The sequence below is a fragment of the Fukomys damarensis genome, unplaced genomic scaffold (assembly GCF_012274545.1).
Source record: "Fukomys damarensis isolate Sample0158 unplaced genomic scaffold, DMR_v1.0_HiC HiC_scaffold_38, whole genome shotgun sequence".
Taxonomy (NCBI): Eukaryota; Metazoa; Chordata; class Mammalia; order Rodentia; family Bathyergidae; genus Fukomys; species Fukomys damarensis.
Window position 1 is genome coordinate 69,562,707 of NW_022900950.1, and position 24,483 is coordinate 69,587,189.

General features: G+C 36.0%; 1 protein-coding gene across 2 annotated transcripts in view; it reads right to left on the reverse strand.

The window, feature by feature from the left end:
• Inpp4b (inositol polyphosphate-4-phosphatase type II B) overlaps positions 1–24,483 on the reverse strand; it is a 943,087-nt gene that overhangs the window by 575,062 nt on the left and 343,542 nt on the right. For both annotated transcript variants that reach the window (XM_010639876.2, XM_019209903.2), the window contains exon 4: positions 8,493–8,555. The gene's annotated coding sequence lies outside the window, so the exon portion shown is untranslated. The remainder of the gene's footprint in view (positions 1–8,492; positions 8,556–24,483) is intronic.

Consider the following 24,483-nt stretch of genomic DNA (forward strand, 5'->3'; position numbering starts at 1 on the left):
AAAAAAAAAAAAAAAAAGTTATTATATGCCTTACTTTAAAACAAAATAAAACAAAACATTAAAGAAAAGCATGACCCTGAGCTTCACCCTTTCTGTGAGTGGGGGGGTTGGGGAAGGGAGGTTCTTTTTTCAATTCTCTTCCCTGTCCAAGTTCAGTTTCACATAAATCGTTTCTTCCTTCCTTCAGTTTCAGTCCAATTCGATAATAGTTTTCAAACATCTCAAGCTGTGAATGTTTACATTAAAAATATTTATTATAGTAGACATACTGTCATTAATTTACCCCCAAATACTCTTCCTCACTTCCAACACACATATCTTAATATTCTTGGCACTTTCTGGAGCAGTTCCGGAAGTCCTCTCTGAAATTTTCAGTTGTGCCCTTTTGGCGGCCTTAATGTGATGGATTGCTTCAAAGCATTTACCATTCATGGTCATTTTAACTCTAGGGAAGACACACAAGTTACAGTATGACAGATCCAACAAATAAGGTACACAATGACATACTGTAGTGCCTTTAAGAATCTAGGGCTGGCGATTTAGCTCAGTGGTTCTGCCACCTACCTAGCAAGCACAAGGTCCTGAGTTTAATCCCTGGTTTAAAAAAAAAAGAAAAAAAACAAGAATCTGCTTTTCCTTTCATTGAACGGCATGGGCAGCCACATTCAACATATTTTTTATCAGATGCATCCTGCAAACACAAGAGAGGGAACTTCCAGAACTACTTTAGAAAATGACAAGATAAGCGTGTTCAAAGTGAGAGAGGTATTTTAAGGGGTTAATGGTAATGTATTATTTATTGTAATGATTTTTTAAAAATTAATCACACATATTCTGATCAACCCTTATATGTCATAATAATGTAAGCATAAAGTAATGTAAGTAAAGCTCCTAATTTCTTACACAGAAAAGGGACAGTATAAGTAGGAAATATACTACGTAAGTCTGATTATCATTTTTATTTTCTAGTTTGCCTTCATTATAACTAGATATTACCCTGATTAATGTTACTGTCCCAAATTATTAATGCAGAAGTTAATATACCCAAGGGTTTAAAATTCATAGATCACTAAATATAAAAGTATTGTTGAAGGCTGGGGGCTTAGCTCAGTGGTGCCACTGCAAGTGCAAGGTCCCAAGTTTGATCTCGGGTACCACACACACACACACACACACACACACACACACACACACAAAAGAGTTGATGAGGTGAGATAGGGTTTCCAATACATACACTAATGAGATTAGTGATTTTAGGAAAGACAAAACATTTGAGACTAAACTTTATGGGAATGAATTTTGACAGTGACCCAAGGAATTGATAATGACTATTTTATATGTATCAGTGAGTAGTCTAAATTAATATTAATAGTTTCATTTAACAAATTCAATTATTTAACTATTTTTCTCTCCTTTTACAGAAAAAAAATCACTGTGAAACACAGTGAATTAAGTAGCTTGCCTTTAATCGGGTAGCAATATGCTAATAAACTGCTCGTATGTGGTTTGACTTTGGAACATCTGACTACCAAGAACTGACCTTTCTACATTCTTCTATCTCTGCAATGAAGAACAAGAATTTCAGGTTGGGGAGAGAAAAGTCAACTTCTAGGTAGAAACAAAGTCAGTAAGAAAGAAACAATCATACAGAAGTGGGATTAACCAGGTTGTGTGGGCTCCAATGCAACATGGGGTAAGAAAATGGTTGGGAAATGAGATTGGAAAGGTACCTGCATTCTCATGTTTATTAGAGCTCTATTCATAGGAGTCAAAACATGGAATCAACCCAGATGACCTTCAGAGGATGAATGGGTGGGTAAAGAAGATGTGGTATATTTATGCACAGAAATACTATCAGCCATTAAAAAGAATGAAACCCCTTCATTTGCAACAACACAGATGAAACTGTAGGTTGTTATGTGAAGTGAAGTAAGCCAGAACCAGAAAGATAAATACCACATGTTCTCACAAATTCTGGAAACTCAAGTCAACCTTGCAAAAGAACAGATTGTAACAGTAGTCACTAAAGATGGGGCAGAGATGGAAGAAGTTCCATAATGGGCACTAAAGCATGGAGTAAGAAGAATCATTTCAGGTTCCTCTTTAGCACAGCAGAGTTACTACTGGTTAAAACAATCTATGATCTATTTCAGAATGACCAGAAAAGGACAATACAAAATCCTTGATGCATAAAAATGATGAATGGTTGAAGAGATGGAAACCCCTGTTGCTCTAATTTGACTACTACACCTGTACACATGTACTGAATTACCACACTGTACCACACAAGGACTTACAAATAATATGTCTCAGCAAAAAGTAATAAAAGTAGAATGCACGGATGCACATGAAAATGGAAGTTAGCCTCCTAACGTAAAAACAGTTTGTTTAAAATTTCCACCATTTCTGGCCACAATACCTCATGAATAGCTATCATTTAACTCTATAGACATGACGAAGAAAGCAACAGTGAAGATTCCCCAGTCTGACCCAAGCCCTGACCTAGTCCAGCACGTTAACTAAGAGAATCATAGGCCAGGCTATTATAGATCCAGAAAGCTGCATGCTTTTGGTAAGTTCAAGGTCAAAAGTTCCTTAACTGAACATCTAGCTAGGGATGTTCCTTCCATTTAGGAGCAGTACTTGCTCCTTGCATAGACTGCATGTGAAGTAATTACAAGGGTCAAGTAACTGCAGCATGATTCCAGTGTACTCCTCATCATCCAGAAGCATGATTAGAGAATAACCACAGCTTTAGGGAAAGACATTTGGTAACTCATTTTTACTACAAGTTCTAAGCATGTATGTAAACTATAAGAAATATAGCATTATCTTCTGAAGGAAAACCAATAATTCTCAGATATAACAACTTCTGTATGAAAGCAATTATCCCTTCAGCTCTATAACAATACAGTTAACCCTAGTTGCTACCTACTAGAATGATCACTTTTTAAAATCTTTAAATTGATAAGGTTACAGGACTTGTACTAATGTATTTGTTGGTAGAATTTGTTTCAGAAGAAGTACAGGAAGTTGATTGAAGGTACATCCCCAGCCCTTTATAATTTATTTTGTTTTGAGACAGGCACTCTGTGAATTGCCCAGGCTGGGCTTTTACTTATGATCCTCCTGCCTTGCCCTACCAAAGAACTGGGATGACAGGCATGTGCCATCATGCCTGGCTACTAAGATATTTTTAATGCAATTTTTAAAGAAAAAAGATGGGCCAGGGCTTTGGCTCAGTGGTGCCAGTGCCTGCCTCACAAGCACAAGGTCCTGAGTTCAATCTGCAGTACCAAAAAAAAAAAAAAAAAAAAAAAAAAAAAAAGCACAAGAGGGAAAACTAGAACAAATTCATTTTCTCCTTATTATTAACAAATGTGCTTGGCACTTGGTCAACTCACAGGTAATGTCCCACAACTGAATTCTAACTGATGTCTTCAATCAAACAGATTAGACCAAATCTTCGTGCTAGCGAGATAATAATTTAATTGCTTTTTTTAAACTATTTGTACCTCTGAATATTTTCAGTGCTACAGTGTTCTTATTCATGTTTGTGAGAAAAAAATTGCAAGGCTTTTACCTACTTTTTAAAGAACCAGTTACACATATTATAATGAGTGGTAAAAACCCTCTTTTCACACGCCCACATTAGTTTATGTTTCAGTTGATGAGCAAACATCAAAAGGTGCTATGGCACCATCAGAATGATCTGAGTATCTTCTAACAACAGCACACAGACCTAAGATGGTTTAGTGATTACTAATAAATACGGCATAGGTGTGAATACTGAAAAATTACTGCCACACTCTCTTCTGATGATGATTATCATCAAAAACACATCTATTAAAACAAAATAAAATGAAGCCAAAGTCCAAATCCTTATACGATGATGGCATCAATGAATCATAAAGTGTTGAAGCAGAAGTTTAGAGATCTAGAAGCAGGCATGATTTCTGCCAAATCCCTTAGCTCTCATCGAAAACTCTTCATAAAGCCTCCCTGGAACAGGAAATAAAAATAATGCACTAGTTTTAAATAATAATCTGATATACTAATTTTAATACTTAAAAAATAGGTCTTAAAGTTGTAAATTGAATATTTATCATTCTCTGATAGGATGTTCTAATAACATAACTTTTTGTTACAAATTAAGGTCACAGAAACCCTAGGAGGTTGCTGCTGACATCTAGTGGCATAATTTTTAAAAAGCTAAATGTATTTGAGAGAGAGAGACACATATATACATACATATACTATGCAATATTAATTAAACAGACAGACCTCTATGGCAGATTCTCAAGGTCCAGTGGACACCTCACATTACAAATTATTATATTCAGCCTAGACTACATTATCTTCAGCTACTCGATGCCCCCTGATGCTAGTACCACAACACTGAAGAAACAAAAACTAACACGTCTGCTAAAACCTTTGAAATCCCAATTCCCTCAAAGCCATTAGTTCTTTACTGAGAATTGCTAATTCCTGGAGATCCCCAAATACTAATGGTTCCATCAAAACCCGCAACAGACCTAATTTTACCCCAAACTCCCAAATAATAACCCTACTCCAACTTCCACACCTAGCAGTTAGGCACTTCAGGATCCACCTACAGAGACCACTTTGCAGAGCTGGCTAAGGTTTATTTTTAGACCATGTTTCCACAAACAAGCATGTACATTCTAAGTGACCACAAAATTCCTACACACAGATTCAACAATAATCAAAGTCTTAAACATAGCTGCCAGGGACCGCTTTAATGGTTTCTAACCATACAAATGAATGATATACATGAAATAAATTGAAACTTGTGCAAAAGAAGTTAGAAGCACAGAGATAACTTCTAATAGTATGCTAGCAGATTTTGTAGCATGTGTTCATGTGCATGTGCATGTGTGTGTGTGTGTGTGTGTGTGTGTGTGTGTGCATGTGATAGCACAAAGGAAGACACTCTAGTTCTGGGATACATCTTCACGCTGGCATTTGTGAATATAGTAGGTAAACATCTAATTGGTGGACAAATAAATGAATGAGCTGTCGATTCCAGAAGACTTATTTTCCCTGTCGATGCTGATGAAAGCTCCAGAATAGGGCCTGTTCTCAAAGGCTACTGATTTGCTCAGAAGCCAAACTGACTTTGTTGAGTACCTCAGGTCAGATTTTCTCCAGTGATTTTTGCAAAGTGGCACAAAGCCAAGTGGTGATAGAATTAGGCCACCTCTCCTTGGTGAAATGAGCATGTTTCTACAGTGGCTTTATAAATTAGTGGGTTCGAATTTAGATTTTATTCACCATGAAAATAAGTGATAAAAATAGAGTAGGTTCTGAAGGTACTGCTAATTAATATTAAGTAGTTAAATTATATCTCTTCTAGCACAAGGCACTCTCTTTTAGGCTTTTAAATTTCCCTTCAATGGAAAAATCCTGGATATTCAAGAAGTACATTCATTCAAAAGTGTCTGCTTACTCACAAAGGAGAGTGAAAGTGATTAGCAGAAAGACATGGGCCCCTTCATATACAATGATAAATTATGTACCCGCATATATACACACGTGCACACATAGGAAGGCACACAACTATGTATAGATTGATAATAGCAGCCTGATAGCTATTACAGCGGACAGACTTCACAGACCAAAAGCAGGAGAGGAGAGAGAAGGAAAGAGGGTTGTAACATTATTATGGTCCAGAAGGTTAATTCTTAAAGAGAATTGGTCAGGTTAAAAGTTTATAGATTATGGTTATAGGCTGTGGAATAGAAGAAAGAAAAATATGCTTCCACTCAGCCTACTATCAGCCTTCACTTCAACCTAAAGTACATTAAAATATTTAACTAAATATTTACTCTCACATTTTGACCTTTTTATAGAAAAGCTAACTACATTTGAGAATAAAACCTAATGTTCATACACAATAAAGACAAATCCTAGATATGAAATTTTCTTACTTGAAACTCCATTTTCAAACAAAAATGGAATGGAATACTGTTACATCTATCTCACATATGTGAAATATATTATATATAACATTTTAAATACATAAATCTTACTAGATATATTGAAGGACACCTTGCATTGTGACCTAATTTAAATTACCTGTATCTTTGGATTGTAAAATTAAGAATATTGTGACTATACTAGCAACTTCTAGTAATAAGATACTACATGACAATTTATCTAAATATCACCTTTAAAAGTGTCAAGTACAGATTTTTCAAGTATCTTCACACAGAAAATTAGCTGTTAATTCAACTCATTCGTACTCTGGGATCCTTTGCCAGAATTAATCCTACACAAAATGAAAGCGGCCATCATTATTCACTTACAACTAGGGTAAGAAGCACGGTTGTATTCATCTAAAAAATTGCACCTTTATGAGTATGTCTTAAACCTCCACTATTTAAGCACTGAAAACTAAATGTATATGTCTCATCTGAAATAATGGAGACAAAACATTCATACATTAGCACTCTCTGTCGTATTTGTAGGAATTCATTGAGATGAAAACACCCGTTTAAGTGAATCTAAAACACAAAAGTCCAGAGAATTGATATCAGCCCAGCTTTCTCTAGCAGTTCTCCCACCTCAGTCCACTCCTCCACAATCTGCTATAAAGTCAGACGGGTCCTGGATCACAATTTCCTTGGGAGTTTTATTGCACCAAAGCATCTTTGGCTCTACGTAAAATGCCTCGTTTATTCTCATGATGAAAACAAGCAAATTTTGTCATTCTGGGTTCACAGTATGAATGAGAATTCCCCTCCCTACTCCTAAGCTTCCTCTACTACCTTCAATTCAGAATAAGTCTATCTATAAATATAACTATATAAAATATCTTCCTAATGAATTGAATGTATTAGTATACAAATACCTCTGAGAAAGGAAACATTAGACATGAACACATCCTGCCGTGTCTGCCCTCCCCTCATCCTTTCCATTCATTCTATAGCACAGGGCTCCATGACACCCTTACTGGCTCTTTTCCATACAGTGCGAGACACTCTCGCACACCTTCTGAACGGCTCCATCTTCCACTGACTCCCCTGTCAGACTCGCTTCCTACCACCGTCGTCCTATACCTGTCCTGCAGTTCCACCTCAACGGCTTCCTCATAGTGCCTAGGTGTTAGGTTTTGTCATCATGTCCTTCCTCGGGAAGCACAGAAATGCTCAACTCACTTTATTGTCTATTTCAAACTATGCTAAATTGAATTAACATTTTTGGAGTAGATGAAGCTTAGAAAATAGCGTCCTAATTCAAAAATCGTCTTTAGGTGAGAGACGTCATTTGCTCAAAGGTTTTACGTATCTTTTGAAGAATTAACTGAATGTCAAAATTAAGTACAAAGGCTTCACTTTACAATGTAACAATTATTTTTGATAACTGCAAATAAAAGTTCAAAAACCAAATTTGTACCAATACCCATTAAATTTAAAGTTCTACCCTTCCTTCAGTATTTGTATGTTTTGGAAGACTTCAACAAGTAGTCAAAAATAAAAGTTAGTTCCAGTAAGTACGTAAGGACATAACACATTTCAGTTATTATGTATGTTTATATACACATAGTAAAATTATAGATATACACGCAGAGAGTACTCACTAGAGGCAACCAACTCCCTTCAAAATTCTGACTGAATCATTTCTGTAAAGATCTCTTTTAAAATAGTAATTTTATTCATAAAATACATATAATGTGCTTCTATACTCACACTTTGTTTACATGCATATGTCATTAGAATATTTGCATGAGTTTTTATATTCTTGGGACAACATATGTAAATAAATCACATAGCAATTTGAAAATTTAGCAACTAAATATGCAATCTGTTAAGCATAATCAAGCATGCTATTCAACAACTGTATAATTCAATCTTTCCAGAGAAAATATGTATTTTATATGAGTGTCTTTGTAAAATTTGATGTAGTTTTCTAGAAATGTATAACAATTTTTTTGCAACATCAAACAATGCCAGCTGACTAATGCTTAAATAAAGGAACAATTCATCCTTCATCACTGGAGACTGATGAGAGTCTCATTCTCTTATTTCTTAACACTTGTAAATATGTTACAACAATAGAAATTATTTCCAAATAAAGAGAATGCAATCTTCTTATCAAGGTACTATTACTGTAATAACATTAATGAGAAAGTGCCATCATAAAAGTAATTCTTATCTACAATGTTTCTCTAAGCTACTATATATTTAAAATCTTATTACTGTTCACTTTATAAATATGGTTATCACCATAAATCCTTCCACTTTTCAGATGATTTACTTTTTTTTTTTTTTTTTTTTTTTTTCTGTACCAGGGATGGAACTCAGGACCTTGCCTTTGTGAGGCAGGTGGCAGAGCCACTGAGCTAAATCCTCAGCCCTGATTTACATTTCTGATGAGTCACTCAATACTGAAAACCACTACTCAAGGAAAGTCAATAGTTTCATGTAGTAAACAGACAAAAAAAATCAATTCAAAATAAGCATTACTACCTTGATCAGACTTTTCATAAAAGACAGCAGATCTCTTGCCAGGTAATACCATTTCTTTGGGTTCTGTGGGCAAAGAGAAAAGAGATGAACAAAACAACTTTTCCTTTTAGTCTTTAAGTGCTTCTTTAAATAGATTCATTAATAATAAAGGTCAGAGAAGAAAATCGTTTAGCAAAATATTCAGCTCCATTCAGCAGCTGCCTTGGGAACCACTTACTTTAAATGCCAAGTAACATCCCCAAAGGTCCTCTCTCCCCTGCAGCTGAGAACATGGGTGACTGGGGCATGACTCAGCCTGACTTCTCAGCTTCTTTTTCTTCTCTTACATGGGAATAAGTCTTATACTTCAAGAAGGAAAGCATCAGCTTCCATCATTTCAAAAGATAAGATGGCAAGCATGCTGAAACAGAATATTGACTCGGAATACAATGAACTGAAATTAAATTTGCAATTATCTAATCTTACTTTCCTCCCTTTCCTAATGAGTATGGGATTTAAAATATTCATGAAGTTTTGGGTCTTTCTACCAAAGGGGTAAAATGAGATAGTATGGGCTGACTCTGTAAATAATTGCTGATTACTCTCCTTATGAGATGCAATTTCAAAGCTTTTCTGTACTGCAGTGAGGAGGAAAGTACTTTGTAGAAGTCAGAAGTTATGAAAATGTATCTCATTCCCTCCCTTAGCATATAACAATCTTTAGGAGTATCCCATAAAAGATTTTATTGCATCATTATCTGAATGTTCAGATTGGAGGATAAGAAATTCAGTCTGAGCAATAGCTTTCCAGAAAGGGCCATCATGCAGATAGGTAAGGATTTTAAATTCACGCCTTAACAAAGTTATTTGTCTGAAGGAATGTTAACAGTTAAAAGTGGCATTGATTAATTGACTGTAGCAGTCGTTATAAGAATAGCCATATGAATGTAAATCACTACAACATCTTACCAGATGTATGGCCTTGGGAAACTAAATTAAACCCTTGTAAGTCTTTATTTTTCATCTATGATATGGGAATGATAATTCTTCCTACTTCAGATAGCCTATAGGAAAGCTAAGTGAGATAAAAGTAGGCAAAGGACACAGCATAATACCAAGCTAAGCATTAAATGTCAGCCAATATTAGTACCACCATCATTATTATTACTGTTATTAGCATTATTCTGTTTTTAATAAATCTCACTGCCCCACTGAGAATCAATGTTCTAATGAGCAACATGGAAAAATGATGAAATCATATCATATTGGACATTAACTAATTTGCTCATTTATTAACAAGGCTCTGACAACAAAGGAAATAAAGCGTCATTTAAAGTCTTTGGCAGGAGGAGGGAAAGGACTGAAAGTATTCCAGGAAGGTCATTGTAAATTGTCAACTGCTCTATTATCCTGTCTCTCCTCAGTTTTAATGAGGATTTCTCTTTGAAGAAGCCTCCACAACACTTCGATATACTTCAAGATTCACTTAATGCAACTGGCCCTGGTCTACTCTCAGGCACATTCAATACCACTCAGAAAACACCTAATGGGCTCCTTCTGTAATCCAGGCCCTGTGATGCACTTAAGAGAAACTACAGTAAACCACAAACCTTCAAGAAAAAGTTTAGTGAAGGAAACGCACCTGGGGACAATTATTTTAAGTAATTGGTGGAAATACTATCACTAAACAACATATAATGTGTTGAAGCAGCAGAAATTATGGAAAGAGTATTCTTCAGGAAATTAAAGAGGAAAAAGAGCCCATTTAGAAAATAATCTTTAAAAATAGTCAGAATAGCTGAAAGAGTACACATGGCTGACAATTAGTCCTGTGGGTGTGAGCAAATTTCACAAAACAGAATGACTTCGAAAGACTAAGTCTGGATGTTGATTGTCCCTCAGAGGCCCAAGTGTAAAGGGTTGGTCCCAGGCTAGGGATATGTGGAAGCGATGGGACCTTTAAGATGTGGGGTTTAGTCAGAGGTCATTAGGTCACAGGGGACAGGGAACAGGGCCTTTAAAGAAGCTGTAGCACCACCCTATGGTCTTCTCTGGCCTGTAAGGTGAGGGGTTTGCCCTTCCATCTGCTCCCGCCATGATGTCCTGTCCCTGTCAGATTTGATCATGGACCACTAGAACCATGCGCCAAATATAAACTTTTCCTCTTTTTAATTTTCTTATAACAGTTTGCAATGTGACAGGATGCTCACTAATACAGGCAGGTAAGTGATGTTCTGTCAGAGAGTTAGAAAAATGCACACAAAGAACCGGAAGTATTAACAAAATGGAGAGCAGATTAACATGTGGTGAAGCTCACTCAGTATGCATAGGTCCTCTCACAAAATACCCAGAGAGTATCAAAACAGAGAAATGCTGTCGACAATACTGGAATGAAAGTGGACAAAATATAACGGTATCTCCAGGAACTGGAACCCTGACAGGTTAAGAAACACTGTAGACTCAGAACTGCATATTGTATATTTTGAAAAAGTGCAATACACATGATTAGAGATGAAAGTAACATTAGTTGGGTATGGTGACACATGCCTGTAATCCCAGCACTCTGAGAGGCTGAGGCAAGAGAATCACAAGTTTCCAAGTTTAAACCAACCCTAAGAAATTTAGTGTTTTAGCGAGAGTCTGTCTCAAATTTAAAAAAAAAAAAAGTTTTATAAGGGTTTAGGGATGTAGCTCAGTGCAAAAGCCCTGAGTTCAATCCCTGTGCCATAAATAGATAGGTAGATAGAAACAGATTGAGAGACAGACAGACAGAAATGTAACCAGGAAAAGACCCTAACTACAGTTACACACACAGTAATCCCTAACTCCATTCTAAGCATCAGGTAGACCAAAGTCTGCGTAACATCTGTTGCCTGTTAAATTATATGATATGTTGAAGCCTTCCGACCCTGGTACTTCTAAATATGACCTTCAATGGAGATAAAATCATTATTGATGTTATTAAGATGTAAACAAATATAAGGATTCCCTGTAGTGGGCCCTTAATCCAGTGTGATGGATGTCCTTAAAAGAGGAGATGAGAACAGAGGTAAACACACAGAGAAGAGTGCCGGGTGGAGATTACAAAGACACCCAGAGAAAGAATGCTACATGACCACAGAGGCAACAACTACAAAGAAACATCCTCACCATAATAATTGCCAAGCTAAGCTAATGCCAACAGGCTAAAAGAAAGGCTTTATGTATTCTCCCTGACAGCATGATCCTGATACCATCTTGATTTTGGAGTTCTAGACCCTAGAAATAGTACGAAGTGAATTTCTCTTCTTCTACACCACTCTTTTTAAGGTAATTTGTTACAGCAGCCATAGGAAACCAATAAAAAATCATTGCAGCTAACAAGAATCTGATATCTACCAGACTCTGATCCCCTGGAGCTTAAAAAAATAACTTACACAGTATCAACATTAGTTCACCAAATACATTCTCAAATTGGAAAGTATGAAGCTATGTAAGAAAAATAAATCGAAATTAGAAATCATGGAGATTTCTTATTCCCTCCCCCAGGCAGTCTCCCCTATAGAGCTAGAATCCTCTGTAAGCATAATGAAAAGGGATCTGCCGGTCTCATTTTCCCCACGTCCTACTTTTCCCAAATAGTTAATCTCATGTCCCAGTGTCTCTGCAATATGAAGATGGAGTAAAGAAGGGAAAGTGAGGAAAGAGGGAACAAGTTGTGAAGGGAAAGGTAAATGCTCTGGTCACTAAGCCAAGAGGCTCTCTCTCTGGGGATGGGATGCATTCAAGATTCATTATGTCTTTGTGGATCCTTTTCCAGATTTTTCAATGACTTTATCTCTACTCACTGGAGACCTTCCATCTGCACTATTGCTGATGTGGGTCAAACGGTCTCAGTTTATCACTCCACTCATAGCTCCAAGGGACACCATCAGGCCTATCTACCGAGAACCATTCACCTGCTGGGAAGGTGAACTTCCGAAGGAAAGGAACTAAACGACCTACGCCAACCCTCCCATATGTGCGGCACACATCTCTTTCACAGGAAACTCCCTAACACTCCCCAAAAGAGTAAGATCACTGCAATTTAGCACCTCTGCATTGATGTATCTTAAGCTGCTGATGAACTCATCATTTCTCACTTATGGTCATCAGAAACCAGTCCATAGCCTCCACTATCTCCCCAAAACATAAAGAGATATGTATCAATATCTTCACTGAGTCTCCTTGAAGCACCTCTTTCTTGTACCAGGGGGGAAAGCCTACAGCCTCCCTCCGTATGGGTATTTCCAGCACATTCAGCTAATTCTAAATATATCTCTCTGTAATCCTCAAGTCTTCCAACCTTTAGGGATTAGGAAGATGGAGTTACCAAACCTCTCTTCTCTGTATTAGGAAATTTCTACAAGATAATCTAGCTCATAAATCATGCTAGGATCTGATACCTATTGCTTTAAGGGATCAAAATTTAACAATTTTACAATCTATAATAATAATTTTTCACAATCTGTATTTTAATAGATCTACAGGAGAAGCAACTAAAAATTATGCCTACTGGATATGTATGGTTTAATAAAAACTATGGTGAACATTTAAATTTTTAATGAATTTATTAGAGTAAAAGATACATTGCTATTAACCTCCCTCAAAATGTTTTCCCTCATTTCAGCACACATCCCATCATTCTTATCACTTTGTGAAGCAGACATTTTTTCATAAGTGTCTTTAGTTGTGCTGTTGTGATTGCCTCCATCCCTGAATCTGCTCGAAACATTTTCCTTTCATGGTCGTTTTGACTTGGAGAAACAGTTAAATCTGGTGAATAAGATTCTGGTGAGTAAGGTAGGAAAGGGTACAGTGTAACTGTGTTTATTTTACAGACATGGACATAAATATTTGATCAGTGGCAGTGATCATAAAATACGGTAAAGGTTTAAATAATATATATATCCAACATGAAAAAAATATATATATATTCTGAGTGTCCCATGATATTTCCATTGTTAGTCAATAGTATCCCTCCTACTCAGTCCGGCACAGTCCCTGGTGGCTGCCACATTGTTCACCTCAGTTCCATTCTCTGTCTATTTCTTCTGGCTGTGGTTTAATTCTTACATTTTAGCATCTCATAAATTTACCACCCTGTCAAAGCTTAAATGTGAACCTCTTTACAAAATGACCTCCAAGTATTTGGGATTCTGTTGATCTTATTATTTTCTGAGCTTGTACAGCAATTATAGTCAACATATCCCATAATTTACATTATTTTCTTGGGTTGTCTGTGTTGTCCTGTCTCCCCAACTATATTTTAAATCACACAAGGAAACTTGCATTGTGTGCCTCTCACCAATCTCTTCCATGTTTAATTATATGATGAGTACAAAGGAAGTCCCTAATAAATTAATACCCAGTTGTTATATATCTAGTAATGTAAATAGGCAGAGCTAAATAATGCAGTGTAAATATCTTGTACGTGCTATGATAGAACTATGAAACTATTCCTTATTGCTGCCATGTCAATTTTTAAAACATGTGAACAAATTAATAGAAAAGAGACAGAAAATAATATGAGAAAGGAGAAAGGAAATCATATAGCAGGGATGCTATTACTCTGATATATATCCAAACAGGGATGTGGGTGGGGGGGTGGCACAAGGGGGCAGTCTGTCATGGTGGCACATTTTAGGGTGACATTATTGGACAAAATGAAAATTATAATATGTATGGTTCTTTGCTAATTGATGCAAAGCTAAGGTCTCCTACGTATTTCTGAATGCAGCAGCACCTCTAGTCACGACTGCTTACACATCAACTGTACTGAGCAGTTTCCATACCTGCTGTGAGCTGCACAAACTCTAGCTTCGCTCGTGTGAAAGTAATGACCCTGCATTTCTGCTTTTGACCTTGCCTTTCTTCCAGAGAAATCATTTGGCTGAAGGAGGATTAAAATTGGTACAAGATAAACGAACTAAGGAAGAAGCAGTCCAGGTTTTTAAATCCGGCAAGAATTCCAGATCCACAGAAATATCAGGCTTTCCTTAGGGAAAAAATTTTTTTTAAATTCAGGGTAAGTTTCCAGTAAGATATAGGAAGTCAAATTTAGAGAACTAGATGAGTGTTTTGGCAGTGCTGAAAGCAGATAAAGCATGGAATGTGAGGCAAAGAATATGAAAAACAATCTGGAGCTCTAGAGTTATGCAGTAGTTTAGACCTGGACCATCCCCCAAAGGTCCATGTGCTAAAGGCTTGGTGTCCAGCCCATGCTGCTACAGGAGGTATGGAGCCCTTAAGACTTGGGGGCCTAGCGGAAGGAAGTCAGGTCAAAGTACAGTGTGTCTTTGAAAGAGATGCTAGGAATCTACCCACTCCTACCCTTTGTCAGCCACCATAAGGTTAACTGGCTTCCTCTGCCATGTGCTCCTGGCATGGGGAACTATGCTGCCAAAGCAAAAGCAAAAGGGCCAAGCAAACGTAGATTGAAACCTCTGAAACTGTAAGGAAAAACTCAACCTTTCCTTTTTCAACTTGATTATCTCGGGTATTTTGTCACAGTGACAAAAAGCTGACACAGGCTATATTGGGAAAGGAGGACTGATAGAAGAGAAAGGGTGAAAAGAAAGTTCTCATTTCCATCCTCTCTACCTTAAGCCCCTCACACCCCATGAAAGCAGCATGGAGAAAGTGAGAGACTTAGGAATAATAAACTAGTCTTCAGGCCACTGACTGGGGAAAATTCAAAATTCTTGGAGATAAACAGCATTCAGTACTTAACACAACACAGAAGCAGTTAGGGGGCACAAGCAGAGGGAAGGGAAGAACCTAAGGCAGAATCCTGTCTCACAGGCAGTGTGGGGCATCCAGAGGAGAAACAAATTCCTAAGCACTCCGAGCAGGAGACGTGGGACTACAGAGTGGTCTTGGTCTCATCTATTACCCTCCCCTAAAATGAGGTCCCAAGAGAATTACCCTCAAACTATCCAGACCACAAAGGGAAAAGCAGAAGGGAAGGAAACATGTCATAAAGCACAACAACTCAACAGCCAACCAACCCCACTAAAAAGGACTGAAACTTACCTAGTTCATATCACTATTTCCCAAATGAGCTAACTAAACACCAGAATTACAGACCAATTTACTCAAGAGAATTACCCATATAGAGGCAAAAATGGTATTAATTATAATTTTTCTAGCATCCACTCAAATGCCAGTGCTCTAATCCACAATCTAAATCTAGACTTCAGCTTTTATTTTTATTATGAATATAAATCCCATTATCACTCATTTAATAATCAAAAATTAAAATTCCCACTTTATTTTACATGAAAATATTTTTATTATTTTAATAAATAATGAAACATTTAAAATTAAAATAATGATAGAAAATAATCCACAGAAAATTGTTAGATTCAGCAAAATTACTGGATTTAAGGTTGGCGCATAAAAAATCGATTGTGCAACTATCAACAAATAAAAACTGAAATTATAACACTTAGAATAAAAATTTCAAATCCCTAGAATAAATCTAACAAGAGATCTCATGACCTGTACACCAGAAACTGACAAGGTATTATTTAGAGAAAATAAAGCAGATAAATAGATGAAGAGAGATATGTCAGCTCATAGATTAGAAGTCTCAATATTATAAAGATGCCAATTTTCCTCAGACTGGTCCAGGTATTCAGTGTGATCACAATCAGAAGCTCAATAATTTGTTTTCAAATTTTCTTTTTAAATAAAAATTAACAAACTAACATGTATAAACTAAACATGTATAAACATGCAAACGAGGTAAGGTGGTATTAAAGAAAAAGGGGGCCTAAATTACCACATATAAATAAGATAGTAATTGGTACAAAGTAGATGAGAGGGAACCAAATACAGAATCCAAAAACAAAATCACACGATTTATAACAGTAAATTAGAGTGAGTCAATTTCTTCACTAAGTGGCACTGAATAAATTATATATCCACTTCGGGGTGAGGTGAAATTTGACTGCTAAGGATAAAAAGTCAGCTCCATAGTACTGTATATCTAATGCATAAGATAAAACAACAGAGCCTTAGAAGAAAATGTCCTTCCATTGTCATAGACAAAGATTTTTTAAACAGCATTTAAGTGGTAACCACTGAGGGGAAAACATATGTTTGATGGCATTTAACTTAAAGCCTTCTATTTCTCAAAAGATACCAAGTAGAGAATGAAAGCCACATAATGCATGAAGCTAGCAGAACATATACCAGATATTAACTTATATTCAGAATTTATGAATAAACTCCTACAAATCAGCAAGGAAAAGGCAGACAACCCAATACAAAAAAGAGCAAAAGACTAAAGTGTAAACTTCCAAAAGAGGGCAGTGAACATGTCAAAAGTTTCTCAACTTCGTTGATCATCTGGAATACAAGTTAAAATCATAATAAAATGTCACTGAACCAGACAAATGTGATAGATTTTAAAAAATGGGATAGATAATACCAAGATTTAAAAGGGACATGGAGAAACAGTTCTGGTACATCCTGCTGACTGAGGTAGAAATGTGTATAAACATTTGAAAAATAGTTTGGTAGCATCTATTAAAAGTGAACATGTATACATCAAAAGGTTGAGTAACTCTGCTCTTATAGTCACAGCAGTAGCTTGGATCAGGAACTTAATTCTTTCCACAATTCTGTTCACAAACCAAATTGGACATGGACCAAATCAAATTCAATAGTTATGTTCAATGCTGACCTTACAGGGAAAGTTGATTTGGCTTTCAACCAGAATTATGGAAAGAATTAAGTTCAAGAATAGTGCTACCACTGGATAGCCATGATGAAGGCTGTGTGTGGAAATTTCCATAGTAGTACTATTCACAGTGGGAATCCAACTCCCTGAACCCAACTCTGCAGAAACAATAGAAATGATTAATAGATACAGTCATGCAGTGAAGGGCTATACATTAATGAGAACGAGCAAGACCCAAATACAGGAACAAGATGAATAAACTTTAGAAATAATGCTAAAGGAAAGAAATCACAGGCAAAATATTTATACTACCTAATATCATTTTCTTATGGGCTGGATTGTTCAGATAGTGAAACTCTATCCGCCCATGTAATTATATTTGAGACAGGACTTCTGTCACAGTTTAGATTTAGAGTATTTCCCAAAGCCTCATGAATGTGCTAAATATGCTGTTAGATCATGGGGACTGGTCAGAAGAGGTAAAGAGTCAGTCTCTAGTGGCACGATTTGGAAGGATATCTATCTATCTCTATCTCTCTCTCTCTCTCTCTCTCTCTCTCTCTCTCTCTCTCTCTCTCTCTGTACTTCCTGGCCACCATGATGTAAGCAGCTTTCCTCCATCACACCCTTTCATTATGCCTTCCTGCTTTGCAGACAACTGACTCTGGGCTGAATCCTTTATAACCTGAGAGCCAAAATCAACTTTTTCTCTTTTAACCTATGTATTCCAGGAAGTGAATCTCAACAGCAAAGAAAGTGATGAAGACAAACTCTAAGGAGGAAATTAAGCCTAATGAATCATTAATCATCTGGGTGGTGTTCTTATCCAAATGACTGATGTCCTTATAAGAAGACAGAGAAAGTGTTGGCTGTAAGGAGAGAGTTCTCAGGAGAATCCTGATGGTACCTTGATCAAGAATTTCCGGCCTCTAGAACCATGCAAAAATAAATATTGTTTAAGCCAACCAGTCTAACAAATTTTATTATGGCAGCCCTAGAAAACTAATACCAATTTGATGGTTCAATTTACAATTTCCCAATTTTATGAGGATATAAAACAAAATACTTTTAGTTAAAAAAATCATATTTTGGGTTTAGAATTTTCACCTTTTCCCAAACTGGTGACATGTGGTACAATACTCTAGTGACACTGGGTAGCAGCAGCAAATGAAGGCTTCCGGTTAGTCACGTGACAATGAGTGGAAGCAATAGTCTGCAGCATCCTCTGTGGATGAACTATGACATTCAATACACTGGGTGCATTTGATGAACTTACAACCTATGATATTTTCAACTTACAATGGGTTGACTGGGATGTGACCACATGAGTAAGGTGAGAAGCATCTGTACCTGGCAATATAAAATGTGGAGGAAAGATTCTTGTGAGGTCTACAAGGACTACAGGAGACTCGAAAAGAACCTCGGGGGTACTGTAATTGCTCTCTTTTTTGATTCAGCTGTTGGATCTTTAAATGGAACCACTGCAAAAATAATCACCAAGGTATACACTTAATATTTGCTTTTTTTCCCCTATACATACTTTATTTATACTTCAGAAAATACTTTAAGTCACTTCAGGAATCTCAACTCATCTGCCTACCTCCCTTGAAAAAAAGGGAAACATTTAAAAAATTAAGATACAGAAGAAAAAAATGTAATGTATTTCAATCTCCAGATGAACTCCATTAGCGTCTACAGGTGCATCTGCAGCCGCTGCAGCACTGCTTCAAAAAGAACAGTGGTCTCTCCCTGGAATACAAATTATTTTCTATAACTTTGACTTGAAAAAAAATTGACTCTCAAATTACTCATTCACTGTTATTTGCGTATAAAGTTAGCATAGAATAAATTCAGTTTTAAAACCTTTTATACAGTAATTAACAATGCATGTTTAAAAATTTTTTAAATTTTGAGAACTTTAGCTAGGAAACATTCATAATCAGATGGTTGGTGCTATACTTCGCCTCTGAAACTCATTTCTTTTGGAAATGTTAAACATGCTACCAAATGGATTCCTGTTTAATTTCCCCTTGCTTATTAATATATAAAAATATTATTCCACTAGGGGAATGGTAACAAGAGAAAAGAAAAAAATAGGAGAAAATGAAAAAATGGAAATAAAGTGTTTGTAAATGGGGAGGGGAGTGGGGGTGAAGGGAGGGCAGGGACAAGGGGAAAAAATGAGAACCAAGACCTGTCATGTAGAGGTACAAGATCCCAGTAATGAATGTAACTGTACTGTCTACCTAGAATGTACCAATAAACTCAATGGGAAGAAATGATTATTCCAAAAAAGAAAAACACAAAACAAAAAGCTTAGAATTGTAGGCATTTAGGAGTGTCTGCACTTAAACCTTGTGAAAAATGTGAACATAAATATAAATAAAATGAACATCTTATTTATCTGACTCTATAAGCAATAGAAGAGAAAAACCTTTTAATTCTCTGAATTATAATTATCTCCTGATCAAGTATTAATAATGAAAGATCACAGAGGTAGTGATCAATGTCTTGACATTTTTAAATGTATGTTTAAATCCATGCCAGAGAAAGGCAGAAATAATAACAACAGAGTCGAATCTGGAGTTTAAGGCAGATTAACAGCTAAACACTAGAGACAATTAATATCTAGTTTTATGTTGTATTTTTTTTATAATCAGTCCTTTACTTAGCTGATTTGAAGATCATTCTCTAAAGACACAGTGCTGTCTTTCAGGGTCCTCAAATTTATTCCAGGATCTCTAGGAGTATCAACATCTTCCTGTATTCAAGTCCCTCACATAGGATGGCATAGAACTTGTATGTAACTCACACACATCCTTCTATATCCCTGCTATCATCTCTAGACTCCTTTAACAACACCGTGCACACTGCCAATGCTATTTGAATAAATATAGTTACGTTGTACTAGTACTCAATGATAAAGTTGGTACATGTTTAGTGCAGATGCATTTTTTTCCCAAATGTTTTCCATCTGCAGTGATTTGAATCTGCAGATGTTGAACCCAAAGATACAAAGAGAGAGCTGATTGTACTCTGATTTCACTGATAATTTCATTCCCTCAATCGTTATTTTTTACTCTGTGTTGTTTTTCAAATAAATAACCCATTTTTTTCATTCCCAACTTAGCAGCAACATGGAATCAGAGCTTCTGTTGCTTGCAAATTTTTTATAATCTTATTCTAAATTATTTTTAAAGTAACTGCTTATTATTGTTGAGATAATAAAAATAACATTTAATTCTGTCAAATAGTAGACAAATATTGTCCTAAGTTGCTCTCTTGCTCATTTATATTCATAACAACCTTCCCCACTGGCACATTTTATGGTGAAGAAGAGGAAACACAATTTGGTTACACTAAGTTGCCTGAACCACACAGGCAGTGAGAAAAAATAGGATTTGTAGCCAGGGAGCTGGCACTAATCCTATAGCTTTGAATCCTCTGCTGAGGTAATGTACCTATGCTCATTCCATGTGTGTAACTGCTACTGTGGAATAAATTCTGTCTTATGTCTTATTATTGAAACATATTACCTGTAACTGTGAAGTCTCCCATTTTATTTTAAATGTGTGATCTCAAGACAGTTTTCTATTCTGTATATCTTTGCTATTTTCTTCATTTTTCATTCATCTATTACAATTGTAAACATGCTGTATCTTGAATTTAGAGTAGAAATTATCTCCTGAGAGTTTAAAGCAATTTATATACATCACTATAATTACACCAAAACACACACAAACCTAGGACTATTTTTGAACTGATTCTCACGTGCTTTGTTATGTATTTTCTTACCTACAGTCTCATGCTGCAGCCCCTCATTCTAAGTCTCAACCCATTATACTCAAACGGTGGCCTGTAAGCCACAACATCCCGTCACCCGGGGGTTCACTAGACAAACGTCATCCAGGGTCCAACCCAGACTAACTGGGTCAGATTTTTCATTTTCCAAGAATCCCGGATGATCTGAAGGCACATTAAAATTTAAGAAAGCTATGAGAACCAAGACCTGTCATGTAAAGGTACAAGATCCCAATGATGAATGTAACTGGACTGTGTACCTAAAATGTACCAATAAACTCAATGAGGAAAAAAAAATTAAGAAAGCTGCTTTATATAATATATTCCTCTAAACTGAGAGCTTTCTTAATCCTTCTTTCAACTAATTTATTTCCCTAGGGGAAAGATACTCATCAATTTTACCACTAAGTGTTCTACTCTATTAAAATTATGATTGAGTGTTTCACTGTCCCTATCAGCTTTCCTGCCAGAAGTATTAATGCTTTATCCTGAATTAATTATTGAGGAAAAGAAAAGTTTCTCTCTGAAAAGCTAGCTGTTTGCACGGTGCTCTATTCTCCCCATGTGACAACAAATACCATCAATTGGAAAAGAGGCAAAACTGACAGGCTTTAGCTCTGGTGTGTAAATGTCTGGCCTTATAAATGTCTAGAAGAGTTCCTAAGTTAGAAAATCAATAGTGGAAGAGCTACTGTTTTCTCAAAGTCCTGTGTGATTTTTATACTGTATCATAGCACAGTGTTGATTCCAATTCCTTTGTGAATGCTTCTCAGGTTTCTTCGGCTCTCAGGTATGCACTTATAAACTGCCCAAGGGGTTTTTAGCTTTTGTATAACTTGACCTGAAGAAGTTTTGGAAAAAAACTTAGTAATGATATGGGATACTTGCTTTTGGCAAAAACAGCTACCATCAAGAATAACCCAAACCAAATGTAACAACTACATAAGACCTTCAAACCCAGAGAAATACATTGAAAACTATAAAGACAGTCTTCAGAAACAGGAAATTAATTCAAAGAATATCAATCTTATTCCAGCTATTCAGTGTTTACATATGTGTGTCCTGTTTATTTCACTTAAGAGAGTGGCCGCAATATATATCCATTTAGCCATAAATGACTCTAGTTTCTCATTCTTTATGGCTGAGTAGTACTCCATTTTATAGAAAAACCACATCTTCTTTATCCAGTCTCCAGTTGATGGGCAAGTGGGCTGTTTCCAAGTTTTAGAAAAGGGCTAAAGGAGTAGGGGAAGTGGTAAGGGTAGGGGAAAGCAAAGAAGGGAAAAGAAAAAATACAAGAAAAGGAAAAAAATGGAAACAAAGACTTTGTAAATAGGGAAGGGTACAGGGAGTGAAGGGAGGGCAGAGGTATGGGGGATAAAAAGAAACAAGATATATTATGTAAAGGTACAAGATCCCAATGATGAATGTAACTGTATTGTTTACCTTAAATGTACCAATAAACTTAATGAGAAAAAAAAAGAATGACCAAAAAGGCAGTAGAAGGGAATAAAGATAAAGCTACACTACATAGTGCTCAATAAGTGGAGTTACACTTCTGGAAATGCATCCACTAATAATTCTAAAAAGTCTATCTGCTTCAAAATATTTGTAAACATTTAATAAAATAACAAACATACTTTAAAATGCACTACTAAACTCACTAAAAGTAAGAATGATCCCAATAGACAAAAATGAAGGAAGAGTTAAAGCAACAGTAGCATCCAAGTGCAAAAATGTGGAATGGGCTGGTGGTATTTACTGATACTAGGAAATCAGAGGTTTGGCTTTTAATAGCCTAATAGGACATAACAGATAAATATTTATGTTTCCAAAACAAAGGTATAGAGACAAAATTTAGAAAACCCAAAAGTCCAAAAGAGTGGGGTATTTGAAAAAATTAAAAGCCTTCTAACAGGGAAATTTAACAAAAGAGAAATTATCTGTGGCAACTCTGAACTGGAATAGAAGAAAACGGTAATTCTAGAAATGCATAAGCTGTATCCCTGTCCCCAACAGCTTTTGGGCTTATCTTTTTTTTTTCTTTTTTTGGTACTGGGGATTGAACTCGGGTCCTTGTACTTGCAAAGCAGGCCACTGAACCGCTAGCTAAATCCCCAGCCCTTGGGCTTATCTTTATACTGATTGTCAAGCTCTGAAAAACTTCAATAGGAAAAATTAACTTTAAAAGAATATTAATTCCTCTCAAAAATAATATAACCTCAGAGTTCTCAGGATTCCCAATTTAAATAAACCAAAACCTAGCTCATAATCCAACATTACATAACCTACATGAAAGCCTTCATAAAGGAGAGCTCAAAAAAATCAATAAACAGTTGATTTGCACTGGCAAGGAATTCAGATTTTGAATGTCAGTTACAAAACATAAAATGAATAGGTTTATAACTCTTAAGAGGTAATTGAAAGCATGAAAAAGAAATGATGGGATATAAAAATCAACTAGAACTCTGAAAGACTAAAAGTAACATCTAGAAACTAGAAAAATATATATTTAAATAAAATTACCAGCAATAAAATTCTATAAAATAGCACTCAAATAAAATCACAATATATACATCCACTGAGGATAAATTATACACAACTTCAGAAATGTAATGAACTGCAAGATATACTTCAAGAATTACATAAAATACAACAAAGGGAGAAAAAGCAAAGAAACATGTAAGATGGAGGACAGAACAAAAGTTGCAACAAATAACCAATACAAGTCTCTAATGAAAAGATAAGAAGATATGGGGAGGTCAGGGGCAGGATTTGGGGAAGACAAGGAAGATAACCAAGACGAAAAAATTTAAGGAAGCATTTGATCTTAAATTTTGCAACCAATGAGAGATAATCCCTGAAAAAAAGAGTGGCTAAAAATTTTCCATAATTGAAACTTTAAGTGCCAAAACATAATGTTTTCCAAAAAAGATAAATAATAAACTTGAACCCAGATACACAAGTAAAACTGTAGACTACATAAGACAAAGAGATCCTAGAAATACCCAGAAGTTACACAGTGACTTTTGGTAGTCTGATCAAAGTCCCCTTCCCAGGGCTTTGACCCTCCTGCTGATCACTGTTTTCAACTCACTGGAAATAGCTCTGAAGTTCCACACCTCCTCTGGGTGACAGCTCATAGCCACTGCATGATTTATGGAAGGTTCCCTTGCACTGATGGGGAATATTTCTGTGGGACCCTCAACTTGTCGAATTTCTTATGGGATAAGACTAATCTTCTACTAGCATATCTTTGACCTCCTGCTTCTTCTATTCTATTTTGTTTTCTTAATTTCTTTTTTTTATGATTTCAACTAACAAAAATTGAGAATCCTGTTGAGTTTGACTCCAGGAACTGCAAACTAAGACAATCAGCAATAAGGAAATCACAAGAGCAGCAACAGATTCACAAAGCAGAAATGGATGCTAGAAGACTGTAGGATAACAGTTTAGAGATGGAGAAAAGTGCCCCATTCCCCAACTATGATTTAAAGATAAGAG